Source organism: Schistocerca piceifrons, chromosome 2, assembly GCF_021461385.2.
Source record: "Schistocerca piceifrons isolate TAMUIC-IGC-003096 chromosome 2, iqSchPice1.1, whole genome shotgun sequence".
Classification (NCBI taxonomy): Eukaryota; Metazoa; Arthropoda; class Insecta; order Orthoptera; family Acrididae; genus Schistocerca; species Schistocerca piceifrons.
The window spans coordinates 381182523-381200834 of record NC_060139.1 but is presented as its reverse complement, the minus strand read 5'-3'; the positions used below and the strand labels follow the sequence as shown (position 1 = coordinate 381200834).

General features: G+C 45.3%; 1 protein-coding gene across 3 annotated transcripts in view; it reads left to right on the top strand.

Moving 5' to 3' along the window:
• The window catches only part of LOC124777142 (probable inactive tRNA-specific adenosine deaminase-like protein 3), a 517952-nt gene that overhangs the window by 440562 nt on the left and 59078 nt on the right, over window positions 1-18312 (top strand). For all 3 annotated transcript variants that reach the window (XM_047252442.1, XM_047252441.1, XM_047252440.1), the window contains one exon: window positions 4015-4061. The gene's annotated coding sequence lies outside the window, so the exon portion shown is untranslated. The remainder of the gene's footprint in view (window positions 1-4014; window positions 4062-18312) is intronic.

The following is an 18312-nucleotide window of genomic DNA, read 5'->3' as shown; positions in this document are numbered from 1 at the left end:
TAGGGATTGACATGGTCCCAAGGGTAGGTGCATAGTTGTGTTGATCCATTGTGCCTTTCAATTCCAAAATGACGAGATCACTCAAGGAATGTCACGAAAACATTGCTCAAACCATAACGCGTACCGGGTGTTTGCTTTGACATGCTTTACGCCGTACACACCGACGGACAACAACATGAGTCATCTGCAACGGCCACCTGTCGCTACTCAGTGGACGTCGAATTGTGGTACTGGCGTGCAAATTCCAGGCTTCGTCGCCCATGAACAGCAGTTAGCATGGGTACATGAACTCAGCGCCTGCTGCAGAGGCCCACATCCACATCTACATATGTACTCCGTTAGCCACCAAGCGGTGTGTGGCGGAGGGCTCAATTCGCGCCAAAGTCATATTTATTCCCCCCCCCCCCCCTCACCCTCCCCTCTGTTCCACTCGCGGATCGCGCGGGTGAAAAACGACTGTCTCATCGCCTCAGTACGAGCTCTAATTTCCCATCTTTGAATGGTGATCATTGTACGATTTGAAAGTAATAATATATGCTCTACATCCTCGGTGATTTCGGAATTTAGTGAGCAGCCCCTTCCGTTTAGCGCGCCGTCTATCTGCAAGTGTGTCCCACTTCAAACTTTCTATGATATTTGTAACGCTCTCACGATGGCTAAATGTACCAGCCACGTATCTTGCCGCTCTTCTTTGGACCTTCTCAATCTCTTGAATCAGACCCAACTGGTAAGCGTCCCATACAGACGAACAATGCTCTAAGACTGGACGAACTAACGTGTTTTGAGCCATTTTCTTTGTTGAAGGACTGCATCGCTTCAGGATTCTACCAATAAACTGCAATGTAGAGTTCGCCTTAACCGTTACTAGTGTAATCTGATCATTCCATTTTATCATGTCGGATAGTCAGACCCAGATACTTGACGGATGTTACCGCTTCCAAAGACTGGGCATTTATTTGGTACTCGTAGATTAATAGGGATTTTCGCCTTGTTATATGCAGTAGGCTACACTTGAGAGATAATTGCCAGTCATTACACCAAGCTTTTATTTTCTGCAAATCCTAATTGATTTGTTCACAACTTTCGTGTGATACTACTTTCCCGTAGACTACAGCATCATCGGCAAACAGTCTAATGCCGCTGTCAATACCATCAACCAGATCGTTTATGTAAATCGCAAAAAGCAGCCGACATGTTACGCTGACCTGGAGCACACATGAAGTTAGGCTTGTTTCTGTTGAAGTCACCCCGTTCAGGACGACATAATGCTCCCTGTCTCTCAGAAAACTTTCTATCCAATTGCATATGTCATCGGATAGACCTAAGGGCGCACTTTTTGGAGCAAGCGACAGTGCGCAACTGAGTCGAACGCCTTTCGAAAGTCGAGGAATATGGCATCAACCTGGGAGCCGGTATCTAGAGCCTGTTGTATATCATGCACAAAGAGGGCCAGCTGTGTCTCACAGCCGGCCAGTGTGGCCGAGCGGTTCTAGACGCTTCAGTCTGCAGGTTCGAATCCTGCCTCGGGCATGGATGTGTGTGATATCCTTAGGTTAGTTAGGTTTAAGTAGTTCTAAGTTCTAGGGGACTGATGACCTCGTACGTTAAGTCCCATAGTGCTCAGAGCCGTTTTGAAGCATTTTTTCATAAAGTAATGTTTAATCACCACTCGAAATACGTTTTCGTCCATTTTTTGACAATCACTCGACGTCCTTGATTCACACGAATACCACACACAAATAAATAGACCAATATGGCTGAAACTTGGTGTGCGTTCTTTCCAAAGATGCTACTAATTAAACATGACCTTGATACGCGTCGGTGGTGCCATCTCTCGGGTTTTACATTGACTTTTCAAACGCCCCTCGTATTTCCGAAATAGAACCCGTGCCTGTGCATCGTTTCACTGCTATAAGATGCATTTCGCTAGTATCGTAAATTAGTTCCTGTCATACGCATGCCTGGCCACCGAGCATAGAGGATATGTTGAAGTTTAATGTTTGCATTTATTATGGCAAAGAATAGTTTCTAGACTTGAATATCATTTATTATTAGACCCTGTAAATAAAGAATTGTCGCCAATGTAATTGTAATACAATTTTATGTAACTGAGCTCTTGAATTATTTTTGCCTTTTATCATAAAATAATTACGAAATTTGCGTAAACACACTTATAATTCATTTGACGATAGTTTAGCGGTCTCTGCAATCATAGGTGATCGCAGTAGCTGCCAAGCGCTGGTGCTACTACTAGAGAGCAGCTGACACGGCCGGTTTGTATTTCAAGAGGCGATGCCAGAATTACAGTTTGTAAGGACACCAGAGTATCGCAGAATTAAGGTAGCATCTGTTTTTTAATTGGCAGTTATACTTCTATGTTATACACTGCTGGCCGTTAAAGGCCTTGAAGACGGCTTGAAACAAACGTCAATTGGTATGAAGTGTCATAAGTGCTTGGATTAGCAAATGGTTAGCGTTTGGGCGCAGCCGCATGGAGTAACGCCATCTGCATTCTGTATACGAGTACAGGGAAGGGTTACTCAGCTGATTTCTCATTTAGCAATCGTGTTTGAATATTAGTTGTTTGTGAGAAGACGGTAATTTTTCTAGTGCAAGATGCGGAAACGTCCACCAGTCTATACGAACACCATGGACTGTGGAGGCTGCAATTTATCATTCCATGGTGTTTCTGACACTTTGGTCGAGTTCCCACGAGTATCATGCAACTGTGGAATCCATGGGTTCAGGAGAGCCGTATTCACGTCATGTAGGATGTCGTCGGCACTATGCGATCACTGCCAGAGAGGACAGCTGCTTGTTCGCCCGCCACCTACGTTGGGTCATTGACGTGTTAAGGCCGACGGCTTTCCCTTATTTTCGAGGTCTCCTTGACGCTTTCAACAAGATAATGCAAGACTGCATGTTGTGCGTTCTGTCGTGATCCATGACTATACAGGAGGTGTTCGACTGTTGTCATGGTTGACAAATTGGGTCATTGACGTGTTAAGGCCGATGACTTTCCCTTATTTTCGAGGTATCCGTGACGTTTTCAATAAGATAACGCAAGACTGCATGTTGTGCATGCTGTCTTGATCCATGACTATAGGAGGTGTTCGACTGTTGTCAAGGGCGGTAGATTCTCGAGATCTTCAAAAATGGTTCAAATGGCTCTGAGCACTATGGGACTTAACATCTGAGGTCATCAGTCCCCTAGAACGTAGAACTACTTAAACCTAACTAAGGACATGACACACATCCATGCCCGAGGCAGGATTCGAACGTGCGACCATAGTGGTCGCGCGGTTCGAGACTGAAGCGCCTAGAACCGCTCGGCCACACCGGCCGGCTCGAGATCTTCCACCCACTGAAAACATCTGATCGTGGTTTTTCTGTCATCTAAGCTCATATGGTCGATTCCCGTACGGGTTAGAGCCATTCTTGCTGCCATAGGTGTCAGTTCTGCGTACTAAACTTCACATCCTGTACACCCCTAAATCACCTCCGAATTTAATAATGTATTCTTCCTACTTTCTTTATATGCATGATAAGTAAAATTTTGGTATTTACGTTCCTTTGTGGTGGTTCAGCTTTAAAGCGTTAATTGGTTTTAGAATGTTACTAGCCTGTGATACATTCGCAGGTAATTCACACCAAGTCAACAACGTCTTAAAACAAGTGGAACTTCAATGCCCCCTCCCGCCCCTGGGTCATGCTGTTCCTTTGTAACTAAACACATTAGCGCTCATGGTTCATGCATGATATGTAATGGATAGGCGTAGAGATGAGCTGGTGATTTAAAACGGTGCAGTAAGACTGGTTCAAAAGATAAAGTTGGTTTAAATCCGTTTGATAGCGAGTTTACATGGTATAACTGGATGGCAGGGGCAAGGCATAATATAAAAAAATAATTATTTCTGGGGTTTTAATTCTAAATTTAAGGCTCAGTTATTATTTTCTGAAGTAATTGTTTTAAACACAGAAGTGTTTGTAAATGGTTTATTTCTTGTGTTCCAGGCATCAGTTTTGCACTTGGACTCGACGACAGCTGCAGCAAACAAAAGGTAATAGCACTTCATCAGAGCTTGTACAGAGAGGTCACTCGATATATCAAAACATTATTCACAAAGTTACTGACTTTGTTTACAGTATGCACACGGATATTACGTTAAGTTGGTTGGTTGGTTGGTTTGGGGAAGGAGACCAGACAGCGTGGTCATGGGTCTCATCGAATTAGGGAAGGATGGGGAAGGAAGTCGGCCGTGCCCTTTCAGAGGAACCATCCCGGCATTTGCCTGGAGTGATTTAGGGAAATCACGGAAAACCTAAATCAGGATGGCCGGACGCGGGATTGAACCGTCGTCCTTCCGAATGCGAGTCCAGTGTCTAACCACTGCGCCACCTCGCTCGGTATTATTACGTTAAGTCCTCATACTATGAAAGAAAGGTATTTTAAGGAGGATCTTGTATATCTACTCTTTCAAAATCGTATCTGAGGCTCTACTGCACTGACAGTAGTTTTTTGTCCATACTGGAGCCAAACTGTTTCGGAATTTTATGTGCATCCGAACATGAGCGGGCCAGTTCCGTTCTGCTGAACTGATGTTTGTGCGGCATTTAAAATCCTGGTTGATAAAGTGCGCAAAAGTTGCATAGTGGACAATTATCGCCTTCAGCTCGATGGAGAATTAACAACATTCTAGATATTGTCTTTCGAAAAGAGAGCAATACTAGCTTGAAATTCTTACGAAATGTTACTGGACTCTTTCCACAGTGCGTAGAAGTTAATTCTATATCATTGACACCATATAGTTTACTTTAATATAACTGCTCAGAAGCAATAATGAGATGGTAAGGATGCGGAGATCCGGGAGTGGTAAGCTACCGTGCCCGCTTTCAGCAATTTATTTCACAGCAACAGTTTTACAGTACGGAAAATCTTGCGGTCTATTTCACACTAGAAACAGTACAACATCCAGACGGTGCGGCGAGTGAAATTTTGGAAATTTGTGGTAAGTTCCTGTGGGTCCAAACTGCCGAGGTCATCGGTCCCTAGGTTTACACACTACTTAATCTAACTAAAACTAACTTACGATAAGGATAACACACGCACCCATGCCCGAGTGAGGACTCGAACCTCCGACGGGGGGGAGCCGCACGAACCGTGACAAGACGCCCCTAGACCGCGCGGCTACCACGCGCGGCTACTGCTGAAATCTCATGAGCCGCAGGAACGTTGTGAATATGCTCTTCTGTTTCTGGCACTTATCGAAGTTGATGACATGTGGCTGGGCAATATTCTATAGAGCTAAGGGGCACATTTTACAGTGCAGGGTGCAGTAAATACACACAACTGCCGAATTTGGCGTGATGTTAACCTCGTGTTGTGCACGAATAGCCATTACACTCACCATATGTGACTATGTGGTATGGATTCACAAGCACCTTTATCCTCGGTCCGTTCTTCTTTGAAGAGAATACACCCATAGAGCCTGGCAGGTGTACCGTGACACCTGCACTTTATCGAAACCTTCCTGTGCAGCATGCGATTCTTGCTTTGGAAGAACGAAACTGTGTGAAAATGGCTGTGTTTACGGGAGATGGCGCAACACCTGATGTCGCTAATCCAGTGCAACCTTCCACGAGCACGTTATCTCCAAAGGTTTTCCAAATGCATGGCGCGCAAGGTCATCTCATCAGAATCCATGTGGGTTTTCGATCTGGGGAAATCTAAAAGAACGTGTTTAGCAGAGACACGTTGCTAGCAGCTGTTAATCACGTCGTTTTACGGATGCAGCATCTCCTTACGTCTCCGCTGCTCATATTGAACGAATATTGTAGGCGCCCGTTAATAATAAAATCAACATTATGTACTTCTCACTTGTTTGAACTAGTCTGCCCGCGTTCCCCTAATCCATTGCACATGGAAACTTTTCTGTACGTCTTTCTTGCATTCACAGCGCCAGATTTGCACCTGGTGGCGAAAATTGGAACTAATGTTTTTCCAGTGTAAATCGGTTCCTCATTAACGCATTAGCATACTTTTGAAATTTCGATGCCATATGATAATTACAGCCCAGACTGTACCTTCGTTCGTAACTGCACTTTAATTATAACCAACGGTTACTTGCAAAGCCCACTGTCGGTACCGCGCTTGTGCACAGTTTTAAAACCAAGCACCTTAAGTCAAGAAGCTGGCGCTAGCTTACATTATATCGGTACCAAAGTATCAAATAATTTTCCGTGGCATGGACAAAATTACATACTTCTTTGTTCTTCATTTAATGACTTTTCTGACTCTCACTGACGCAGACTTTTTCCCTACTCTTCACAATTTATATAAATAAATACGTAAATATTCGTGTGTTCAAAAGCGTTATCTCCGAAAGTTCTTCAACGATTGCTTTGAAATTTTGATATAACTTTGCATTTGGATACACGCTTATGTCTATACACCTACTGGAGCGTCTTATGGCATATAAGTATGTAAATTTTAAATTATACATAAAGGGGATACATTGTTTATAAAAACCTTATGTTCGATTGTTCAAAGTCTTAAATTACCGAAGTTCGTCACCGATTCATTTGAAATTTTAACGCAATGTTGCATTTGAACATGTGGGTGTTTTTATGTTTTTACTTGAGCACCTCTATATATAGTAAATGTTCATTTGCTCAAAAACTTAAATCTCTGAAAAATCTACACCGATTGCTTCGAAATTTTGATACAACATTGCATTCAAACACGCCCGTACTTTTACATAGCTATTTTTAAACATATATAATACAGGAATAAATGTGAGTATATAAACGGGAAACGTATTACCAATCATCTCAAGACGTTCATTACTAATTTACTTCAAATGTTTACCTAATACTCGAAAGAACATTCGGACATAGACTATACATTTTAATATATATAATAGCGGAACGTTGTTGGGAAATAGAAAAGTTGAGTTTATGGCTTACCGCTTATTATTAGATCCGGAAGAGGGGTGGAGGAGGAGATGGAGATAGGGGTGAGAGGGAATGGGCATAGAAAGCGGAAAGGAAGAGATGGACAGAGAGATGGAGCAGGACGAGAGAGAGAGAGAGAGAGAGAGAGAGAGAGAGAGAGAGAGAGGTGGAGAAGACGGACGTAGACCAGGGGGAAGGAGGTGATGGACAGAGAGAGGGGGAGAGAGAATTGGCGTGAGGTGATGTTGAGAGAGAGAAGTTGGACAGAGAGAGGGGGAGGAGGTGATGGAAAAAGAGAGGGAGAATTCGGAGGAGATGAGAAGAAACTTGGGAGGTATGTTCAACGCCCTTACATAGGAAAAACGCGTGGATTGTCTTTTCTTTCTTTTCCATTTAAGCAGACTAAGCCACAGCAACACGTTTAAATACAAAAGCCGTCAGCAGTAATTCGCACTCTCGTACCCTAGACACACAAACACGAGAATTTGTGAAGATTATTTCATGCAAAGGTATCAATCGCCTTCTAACGGAAACTGAAGGCAGTCAGTGTGATCCATCTGTTTCAGCTACCCGCGCTTCCTGTTGAACTGGAGAAAGTCGGAAAATCCTAGTGGCGCAAAAGTCTGAGTCGTTACCAATACTACCCCACATCTACCCCCACATCGTCATAGTATACACTCCGCAAGCTGCTGGATATTGCATGGCCTAGGGTACATCGTACCAACATTAACGATATTCTCTTCTATTCGTGTACCGAGCGAGGGAAATATGTCAGCCTATATGATCCTTTAGGTACCGTATTATCTCTCTTATTCTCATGGTCATTACGATATAGTGTATATACGACGGTGAAAGCACAGTGGTCGCACCGTCATCTTCCAATACAGGTTCCCTAAAATTCATCTAGCAACAATTCGCGACAACTACGTCGTCGTTCTTCCAAGGGTTCCCGAGGATTTCTTTTACACTTTCTGGTGGACTGTACCGACCTGTTATGACGCAAACAGCGCATCTCTGACTTCATTCAGTCCCTGTTGTCATGCCTCGTTGAAAAGGACTCCAAATAGTAGAACAATATTCTAGACTTGGCTTCAGTAGCGTCTTGTTGAGATTCCTCTTACAGACGCCTCGCATTTTCCCAGAACCCTTTCAGAAATTAAAACCTTCCACTCGCCTTCCCTTATGTTGATTACACATGTGACGGTTCCATTTCATATCGCTTTTTAGTGTTACCCCTAAATATATAATTAAACTCTCGCTTCTTGAGAGGGGCCCCCATGAAAAGAGAGTGATAGTATTACATTGAAGCTGTGTCGAAACATTTGTAAGGACATGAGGAAGAAAGATTACGAATAAACCATTGCAAAAAACATATTTCAATTTGCACATGAGAGTGTAAAATTTGTTCATTGTGTACCATGTGTACGTTCTGAGTTAAAAACGTTGCTCAATGTGACGACCATCTGCAACCACGACAGCCTGGAATCGCACTTTAGATACCATTACACAACTGTTCGCGGAACTTTTCGAACGGTGGACCATGGTATATTCATGTCGTGACACAGCTCGTGCGCTGCATGAATACCACAGCATTCTCAGCCGTGGCAACAGTGACTTCTTCGACAATTTGCGGCAAAATTGGCCATGGGTCTCTCCGTGGAGCTATTCCCAAATCGCCAGTTAACTCCAACTTCCGAATCACGTTCTTTAAACCTGGTGAGGAAAACGAACCTCTCCGCACTCATTTAATGCGTCGACACTCGCGAATAAAAGCATCACATTCTGGAAACACTAATGTTGTTGTTTTGATAAAACGACTTTACGACTAAATCTTTACTCACCTAGTCAGACCCGTGTTGACTGTCTGCAACTGTGATGCACACTGATGTTATTGTTTCAACCATAGGTCGCTGCACTAGTACGGACGCCTTACAGCAAGTTATGGTACTACCACCACTAAGAATGCAAATTTTACAGCGCTCATTGTTAACACCATTTCTATAAAGTTGGGTACTCATACGATAAATAGTTTTCCGTCTACAATGTCTCAGGTGGCGAAAGTTGCATCATAACCACTCTGTAATTATATAAGCTGACGTGCTCAAGATGTGCAACGACGATACTTTCCTGTAGACAAAAGCGTCGTCAACGAACCACCTTACAGTGCTGATATTGTCTGACAAATTGCATATCTGTATGGGGTGTGTAGAAACATGTGTCAGGAACTTAAGGGTTTTATTCTTGACATCAAAATATTACAAATAATTCTTATGAACAAGGGCTCGAAAAACTTTCTAATTATTTGGAAAGTAAGGAACGATCGATCGCGAAATGGAAACCACAGTGAAAATCAAAACTGTTTTCTTTGCATATTTAGCTATACCTTCCAGGAACTTCTCTACATAGTCGCCGCTCCAAGTTAGACATTTGTCGGAGCGTTATACCAAATTTCCAACACCATCGTCATAGAAGGCAGCCGCCTGTGCTTTCCGATAGTTCTCTACGCTGGTCTGTGGTGCGTGGTCTGCTCCCAAGCGTTCTCTTCGTATCCAGCGTTTCATGTGAACAGAGACGATACTCAGGACGGGCCAAATAGGACTGTGTTGTGGGTGATCGAACACTTCCCATCGAAACGGCTGCAGGAGCGTCTTCACTGCCCCTGCAGAGTGCGGCTGAGAATTGCTATGAAGAAGGAAGTGTGTGGCAGTTGTGTTAGGTGGGCTGCATCCATTAAGGCGAAGCCTCTCAGCAAGACCTCCTACTTGGCGGGAGACATTGTTGTTCTAGGCTTTTCACAACTGAAAAGAGCGGCTTGATGCGATCGACGGGCATACTAGAGAACCTGCCCAAAATGTCTATGAAAAGCCTCGTCGGATTTTCACATTGGTTTCCATTTCGCGACCGATCGCTCCTCACTTTCCGAATAGCCCTCGTGTATTTACCAAACACATTTACAAGTATCAAAGAATTTATTATTCATGGGACTAAAATGATACAATTAACGAACACATTTACAAAAATTTCTCGAAATGACTACCAGCTGCTTCTGTACATCCTCCGATTCCGCGTTCCATACTTTGCCATACGTTGTGGGAAAACTCCTGGTGTGTTCCGTATTTGGTCGAATTAATTTCGGATACTGTCCCTCAAAACATCGATATTGCGTGCAGCAGTTGAATACACCAAGAATTTTAAATGTCTCCAAAAGAAAAAAAATCCAGTGGATTGAAATCTGGTGATCAAGCGGGTCATGCAGTGGATCCCCCTCGACCAATCCGACTGTTCGGAAACTGGTTATCGAGATACTGGCGAACTAGTCGTGTAAAGTGTGGTGGAGCACCATAGTGGGTAAAACACATTCGTTGGATGACGTCTAGAGGTACATCATAAAGTAAATGAAGCAACTCATGCATAGAAACTGTAGATATGTTCGTCCAGGAATACGTCGGGGAAAGAAGTGGGCGATGACCATGAATCATTCCACTTCACACGTTGAAGCTGAACTTCTCATGATGTCTGTCTTGTCGCACTTCATGAGGGGTAGGGTAATGGTAATTGAAGATCTCATTACGTGGAAAGCCATCGACATCATTGCCTAAGGTAGTTACTAAGAACTGCAGGCACGCAGCAGATGGACATGCGTTGACAGAAGGCGTTCTTGGCTGAAAGTCTACTTTATTTAGTCCTTGCACCCGTTGACGGTGATGCTGGTGCAGAAGAATTTTATGCAGAATGCTCCAGATATTAATATAATTAACGCTTTCCCTCTGGTAATAGTCCTTGTAATAGTTGACCGTCTTTCATCCAAAGCACGAAGAATACGTTCTTCAAGCTGAAGCGTTCATACACTTCATGGTCTCCGATTACCTGCTACTCGTTTCTCAAATAAGTCTGTCTCTCGCTAGCGTTGGTGGAGTCGTACAAACGGTCCTGCACAAGGTAAATACCTCCCGGGGTAACAAAACTGACTTGCTGCGTCCGCTTTACCTTCTATCTGCTAGTCCGTACATGTTGAGCATGTTATTCATTTCAGACACAGAATACATCGTCGTAGTGTGTTGTGATAGAAGTTAGTCTAAAGCAGAACAAATGATGACCATACAAAACAAAGTAAATGCCATGACATCTGTAAACAAGATAGTGAGCAAACATTTGAGATACATTACACAACCAGGAGTCGTTGCAGGGGATTCCTTTCATACCTCCTTCCTATCGAAAGATTTTGGGAACATGTTCATATAAACTTTCTATGATTTTTTGATGTGAAGAATAAGTTCCTTAAGTTCCTGCACATGCTTTTATACAAATCTGTATATAAAATATTACAGGTCGTATTACGCTTCGCTCGCCCGCATAGCTGTGCGCGTTAAAAGCGCACGCCTTGGAATAGGGAAACGCGTCAACCCCGTTTCGAATCCGTCCGGCGGATTAACAACAAGGGCAGTTGTACTGGTCAGCCTAGATGTGGTTCTTAAGCACACATCCCACTACGTGGACACTGGGCTGGTACCCATCCCCTGTCTCAAATGGACTCCAAACAAACATTTAGAAAACTTTCTCACACTTATACATAGAATTTACTCTAGACGCAGACACCGACTCAGTCCTGCAGAATGAAAAGGACACTGATGACTTTAAATATTTAGTATCCTCAAACAATAATCAGCATCAGCAGCCTATTATGATTCCTTGGGGGACAGCCGATATTAAGAGGGACGTTCCGAAAGTAAATTTCGTCATTGTTTTTCACACGCAAATCTTTTTGCCAAAATCAAATACCATGCATCACACGTTGCAATATGTTTCTTCATAGTCGCAACCGACGCTGAGACATTTGTCGAAGCGTGCAGTCAGTTTGAAGAAACTACTCTGCTAAAAGTCAGTGCCCTGTGAAACAAGGAGCTGTCGTACGCTGCGAAACAAGGAATTGTCGTATGGCCGGCTCCACCTCAGCACTGGTTTAGGAGTGACGTCCCGAGAGTGCGGATTTCAATGCAGGGAACGGGTGAAAGTCAGGTAGGCCAAGATTGGGGCTGTATGCCGGGTGATCTAATCTCTGCCATCCGGAGCGACTGATGTAATGCCGTATGAGCCTCCCTTTGTGTGGTTTTGCGTTGTCGTCAAAGAGCGCAACGATTTTACAGAAGTTCGCTGGTCTTTTTCGTCGAATGGCGGACCTGAGTTTGGTAAGGGTGTCACAGTAACGTGCCACATTAATGGTCCCTTGCTGGAAGAAATCAAGCAGTTTCACGTCTTTTGCGTCATAGATCACTGTGGCCATAACCTTTCCTGTGGAGGGTGACAATTTCAAGTTTTTCTCACCGGTGAACTGGGATGCTTCCACGTCACTGAGGCGGGCTTGGATTATGGGGTACAGTGGTGAATTCTGAACAAGAGGTCACTTCTCTCGCGCGCATATCGCATCGTGTGATCGAGGTTAATTGCCGTTCTTGCACTCTTGTGATCAGGGATCAGGTTTGTCGGCGCCCGTCTTGCAGACAGTTTTCGGTAACCCAACACACAAGGAGCATATGATGGGCCTGCGTACGGCAGATTCGCAGTGTGGACACCATTATGCGCCAGTCCACTAACACCATGTCCTGTACTCTAGCAATGTTGCTCTCATCCATGGATGTAGAGGGGCGCCCACTTCGGCCTTCATCCTCCACACTCTGCCTTCCTTCGAACATGCAACACGAGCGACCGACCATTTGTTGAAAATGGTTCAAATGGCTCTGAGCACTATGGGACATAACTTCAGAGGTCATGTCCCCTAGAACTTAGAACTACTTAAACCTAACTAACCTAAGGACATCACACACATCCATGCCCGAGGCAGGATTCGAACCTGCGACAGTAGCGGTCGCGCGGTTCCAGACTGTAGCGCCTAGAACCGCTCGGCCACTCCGGCCGGCCCATTTGTTTACACATGACCTCTTCACCATACATTGGTGAATGACACACTAATCACACGTTCCAATTACTACCTGATAATAGCATGCACTTCCACTGCCGAACGCGTGGTCAATACACGTCCATCTGCTATCCTGACGTGTACTCGAGTAATCTTGGGCACGTTGGTTTGCTGCCACTCTCTTTTTCGGCGCTCTGTGCAAGCGTCATTCCTCCTCCGCTGACGCCTCTTCCATCGCTAAACCAGCGATGGGTGTCGATTCATAAGGCGTATATATGCTTCTGTGGAATATTTGACCTCCAATAGAACGTACTCGGTTCTACACATACCTGTTAATATCATATCGGACCTCCTTTTGCCCGGCGTAGTGCAGCAACTCGACGTGGGGTGGACTCAGCAAGTCACTGGAAGTCCGTGTGGAAATACTGAACCATTCTACCTCTGTAGCCGACCGTAACATCGAAAGAGTTACCGGTAGAGGATTCTGTGCTCTAACAGCCCTGTCAATTGTGTCTCATAAATGTTTGATGAGATTCATGTCGTTCAATCTGGTGGTCAAATCATTCGCTCGAACTGTCCAGAATGTTCTTCAAACCAAACACGAATAATTGTTGGTGCGGTGACATGGCGCATTGCCATCCATAAAAGTTCCACGGTTGCTTGGGAAGATGAAGCCCATTTATGGTTTACGAATGGTCTCTAAGTAGCGAAAAACAACCATTTCCAGTTAATGATGTAGTCCTGTCACCGTAAACACTGTCCAGACCATTATGGAGCCGTCACCATCTTGGACAGTGCCTTGTTGACACCCTGCGTCCATGGCTGCCTGGGATCTACGCCATACTCTGTCCCTGCCAGTCAGCTCTTACCTGCTGGAGACGGGACTCACCTGACCAGGTCACGGTTTTCCAATCGTCTGGGTTCCAATCGATATGGTCACGAGCTCAGGAGAAGCTTTAGAGGCGATGTCGTGCTGTTAGCAAAGGCACTCGGGCCGGCATCTGCTGCCTTAGTCCGTTAACGCCAAATTCGCCGCGCTGCTCTAACGGATATGTTCGCCCTACGTCCCGCATTGATTTCTGCTGTTGTTTCACGCAATGTTGTTTGTCTGTTAGTACTGGCAACTCTACGCAAACACCGCTACTCTGTCTCGTTAAGTGAAAGCCGTCGGTCACTGTGTTGGCCGTGATGAGAGGTAATCCCTGAAATTTGGTATTCTCGACAAATTCTTGATACTGTGGACATTTCCAAACGGAATGTTCCATGTGTCTATCTCCAACTAAAATTGCGCGTTCAAAGTCTGTTAATTACCGCTGTGTCGCGTAATCACTTCGGAAACCTTCCCACATGAATCACCTGAGTACAAATGACCGTTCCGCCAGTGGACTGTCGTTTTACATCAACCTGCGTGGATATGGAGTATCGTCTCAGATGTGTGACTGGATTCGTGATTTCCTCTCAGAGAGGTCACAGTTAGTAGTGATGGACGGTAAATCATCGAGTAGAACGGAAGTGATATCTGGCGTTCCGCAAGGTAGTGTTATAGGCCCTCTGCTTTTCCTGATTTACATAAATGATCTAGGTGATAATCTGAGCAGACCCCTTAGATTGTTTTTAGATGACGCTGTAATTTACCGTCTAGTAAAATTATCAGACGATCAGGTCCAATTACAAAATGATCTAGAGAGAATTTATGAATGGTGCGGAAAGTGGCAATTAGCACTAAAGAAAGAAAAGTGCGAGGTCATCTACATGGGTGCTAAAAGAAATCCCATAAATTTGGGGTATGCGATAAATAGCACCTATATAAGGGCTGTCAGTTCGACTAAAGACCTAGGAATTACAATTACGAGAAACTTAAATTGGAAAGACTACTTAGATAATATTGTGGGGAAGGTGAAACAAAGACTGCACTTTGTTGGCAGAACACTTAGAAGATAGAACAAACCCACTAAAGAGACAGCCTACATTACACTTGTCCGTTCTCTGCTGGAATATTGCTGCGCGGTATGGGATCCTTTCCAGGTAGAATTGACGGAGGACATCGAAAAAGTGCAAAGAAGGGCAGCTCGTTCCGTGTTGTCGCACAATAGCGGTGAGAGTGTCACTGATATGATTCGAGAGTTGGGGTAGCAGTCACTGAAACAAAGGCTGTTTTCCTTGCGGCGAGATCCATTTACGAAATTTCAATCACCACGTTTCTCTTCCGAATGCGTAAATATTTTGTTGACACCGACCTGCGTAGGGAGAAGTGATCATCATAATAAAATAAGAGAAATCAGAGCTCGAACGGAAAGATTTAGGTGTTTCTTTTTCCCACGCGCCATTCGAAGTGGAATGGTAGAGAAGTAGTATGAAAATGGTTCGATGAACACTCTGCCAGGCACTTAAGTGTGAATTGCAGAGTAACCATGTAGATGTAGATGTAGACGTACATCTCGTGTCCGCCATCGGTATATGTGCGTATCGCTATCCTATGAATCAAATGGCTTTGAGCACTATGGGACTTAACTTCTAAGGTCATCAGTCCCCTAGAACTTAGAACTACTTAAACCTAACTAAACTAAGGACATCACACACATCCATGCCCGAGGCAGGATTCGAATCTGCGACCGTAGCGGTCGCGCGGTTCCAGACTGTAGCGCCTAGAACCGCTCGGCCACCCGGCCGCCTATGACTTTTGTCACCTAAGTGTATTAGTCAGATATTAATCGAATCAATAACGTATTTGCGACACTCTCGGCATGACTGTATCTAGGTTAGTAGTCGAGGACGTGGTTCTCAGTGTGGAATGCGTTTCGGAAATCTAGGGAGACGGAATCTACCTGTGCACCGGCATCTTTTATTTGCAAGATGCCGTGTACGAGTGAAGCAAACTGTGTTCCACTGGAGTGTTTTTTCCTGAATCCGCGCTAATGCTAGACTTGCTTTCATCCGCTAAGGTCATGATGTTTGAGCTTAGAACATGCTGTGGGATCCTGCATTAGACGGACGTGAGCGACATTGGCCTGCATTTCAGTGTGCACCCCGCCGAAATGGCTCTTGCAGGACAGTTCTGCATCTACATCTACATCCATACTCCTCAAGCCACCTGACGGTGTGTGGCGGAGGGTACTGTGGTTACGTCTGTCGGTTCTCCCTTCTATTCCAGTCTCGTATTGTTCGTGGAAAGAAAGATTGTCGGTATGCCTCTGCGTGGGCTTTAATCTCTCTGATTTTATCCTCATGGTCTCTTCGCAAGATATGCGTAGAAGGGAGCAATATACTGCTTGACTCCTCGATGAAAGTATGTTCTCAAAACTTCTACAAAAGCACGTAATGATCCTGTAACGAAGCGCGCTGCTCTCTGTTGGACCTTCTCTATCTCATCAACCCTATCTGGTACGGATCCCACACTGCTGAGCAGTATTGAAGCAGTGGGTGAACAAGCGTACTGTAACCTACTTTCTTTGTTTTCTGATTTCATTTCCTTAGGATTCTTCCAATGAATCTCAGTCTGGCATCTGCTTTACCGACGATCAACTTTATATGTTCATTCTATTTTAAATCACTCCTAATGCGTACTCCCAGATAATTTATGGAATTAACTGCTTCCAGTTGCTGACCTGCTATTTTGTAGCTAAATGATAATGGATCTATCTTTCTTTGTATTCGCAGCACATTACACTTGTCTACATTGAGATTCAATTGCCATTCCGTGCACCATGCATCAATTCGTTACAGATCCTCCTGCATTTCAGTACAATTTTCCATTGTTACAACCTCTCAATATGCTACAGTATCATCCGCAAAAAACCTCAGTGAACTGGCGATGTTGCCGGCCGGTGTGGCCGTGTGGTTCTAGGCGGTACAGTTTGAAACCGCGTGGCCGCTACGGTCGCAGGTTCGAATCCTGCCTAGGGTATGGATGTGTGTGATGTCCTTTGGTTAGTTAGGTTTAAGTAGTTCTAAATTCTAGGGGACTGATGACCTCAGACGTTAAGTCCCATAGTGCTCAGAGCCATTTGAACCATTTTTTGAACTGGCGATGTTACCCACAGGGTCATTTATGTATACTGTCAACAGCAACGATCCTACGACACTCCCCTGCGGCACACCTGAAATCACTCTTACTTCGGAAGACTTCTCTCCATTGAGAATGATATGCTTCGTTCTGTTATCTAGTGACTCTTCAATCCAATCACACAATTGGTCTGATAGTCCATGTGCTCTTCCTTTGTTCATTAAACGACTGTGAAGAACTCTATCGAACGCCTTGCGGAAGTCAAGAAACACGGCGTCTACCTGGCCCTCTGAGTCGCGTGGACGAATAGCGCGAGCTGGGTTTCAGACGATTGTCTTTTTCGAAACCCATGCTGATTCCTACAGAGTACATTTCTAGTCTCCAGAAAAGTCATTATACTTGAACATAATACGTGTTGAAAATTCTACAACTGATAGACCTTAGAGATATAGGTCTGTAGTTCTGCACATCTGTTCGACGTCCCGTCTTGAAAACGGGGATGACCTGTGCCCTTTTCCAATCCTTTGGAATGCTACGCTCTTCTAGAGACCTACGGTACACCGCTGGAAGAAGGGAGGGAAGGGTGGGGGGCATGTTCACGGCAACCTTCTGCTCGAGGCGTTGCTACCGCAAACAGTCGCCGCTGCCTCGCGCTGATCGGCTAAACAGGTCGTGGGGGCGCGAAGGGTCCGCAGGGGCTCGGCCGCTCCGCCGAGCGACAGCCAGACGTTTACGGCGTAATTTATCGCGAGGCGCGGCCCGCCGCCCGTAAATCCCCCGTGTTTTGACGAGCCGCGCCTAATAAATTCCGCGGCCGCTATCCTCCGCAGGTGGCTAGCCGGCGCCGCGCCGGCAGATGGATGGCTCGTCGGGCAGAAGCCGCAGCCGCAGCCGTAGCCGTAGGCGCGCGAGCGCTCGCTCAGGGAATCGACTCTGCAATCGATTCCGACTGCCGAGGGGCGCGCTTGTTCGGTTGTTTCTGAACGGCGAGGGGGGCGGGTGGGAGAGTGGCTTATGCGGCTGGCGGTGGCCGTGGCAGCAGGAAGGCACGCTGCGTGTGCTGAGCCAGAGGCGCGCGGTATCGGGACAAACGGAAGCGGAGGACTCGGAAACAGATTAGGCACGGTGCCGCCCCTGCCGGGACTCCCGCCCGCAGATACAAATATATCTCCGGGGCGCGCCTCTCGCAGATCGTCGTGTCCTCCTGTCGATACGTGGGCGCGCGCGTTGCCAACAGACCGAATGGACTAAGAGTCACGTCGTCTTTTTTTCTCTCTCTCCATCTCGTAGGCGGCCCTTTGCCAATTCGATACGCGCAGCTGGCTACGTTGTGTCGCTTCATCGAAAGCTGGCCTTTTATGCGACGCGCATATTCCTGTAGTAGTGCTCTGTCCCATTGTGCTAAAGATCCTCGAAGACGGAATGTGTGTTGAAAGATATT